This window comes from Otolemur garnettii, unplaced genomic scaffold (genome assembly GCF_000181295.1).
Source record: "Otolemur garnettii isolate 467f Iridium unplaced genomic scaffold, OtoGar3 scaffold00098, whole genome shotgun sequence".
Taxonomy (NCBI): Eukaryota; Metazoa; Chordata; class Mammalia; order Primates; family Galagidae; genus Otolemur; species Otolemur garnettii.
Window position 1 is genome coordinate 4645190 of NW_003852493.1, and position 919 is coordinate 4646108.

Genomic DNA, 919 nt, shown 5'->3' on the forward strand with positions numbered 1-919 from the left:
GAAGAATTTTAATTAGAAAATTGTTTTATGATTGAGTGATGAGCCCAAAACTAATCACAGAAGATAAACCAAGGAGCAATTCCATCAGAAGAAAGTGGAGACAGTGAGTGAACAGACCACTTTTCCAAGAAGACTGGCTTTGTGGAGAAGGAAAAGGGTACAGCAACATATTCAAGATAAAATCCTCAAGAGAAGATGCACATATATACACATGTGTGTGCATACACATACATACATGAATGTATATATGTGCATCTGGGTATATATGCACATACTTAAGGTAAGTAAAATTAGAACAAGTTTCTCTAGGTCTAAAATTGAAAACAGCAAGTGATCTTGGAGTACAATTTTATGATTCAGGGAAGAATCACCTAAAACCACAGTTCAGCCATACCATATGGAAGGGGACTTGAAGACAAAGTCTAAGCATGTGCATGAAAACTAAAAGAACTTCTGTCTTGTGAACTCACATTCTCCTGACTAAACTAAATACCAGATAACCCAAGAAGGCTTTTTTCCCAAGAAATATAATTTGTATGGAAGGCTCTAGATTAGGAATGGTGTCAGTGGCTTGAACGCTGCAGGGCAGGATTTTACTAATGACACTTTGTGACAACAAAAGATCAACTTGGATTCACGAGTGGCTTTGCAAATTCTCCATCTCTCTTTTCAGAGGTTTGGGAGTACAACCACACAAGGCCCCAGAGTTTTCAGGAAATTTAGGACAGAAGAGGCCAACAGGATCCATGAATGCTAGTCTCTAACTGCTAAGTTAAACAAATCAGGGATTTAAGGTATTAATTTAAATATTGAAGAGAAAGGATCTGTTTATGCTGGTAAAGCGGGTCCTACTGACTGAATTAGGAATAAGGGAAAAATGAAAAAGTTTGTAAGCCTAAAGGAAGAAGTCTGTGGATAA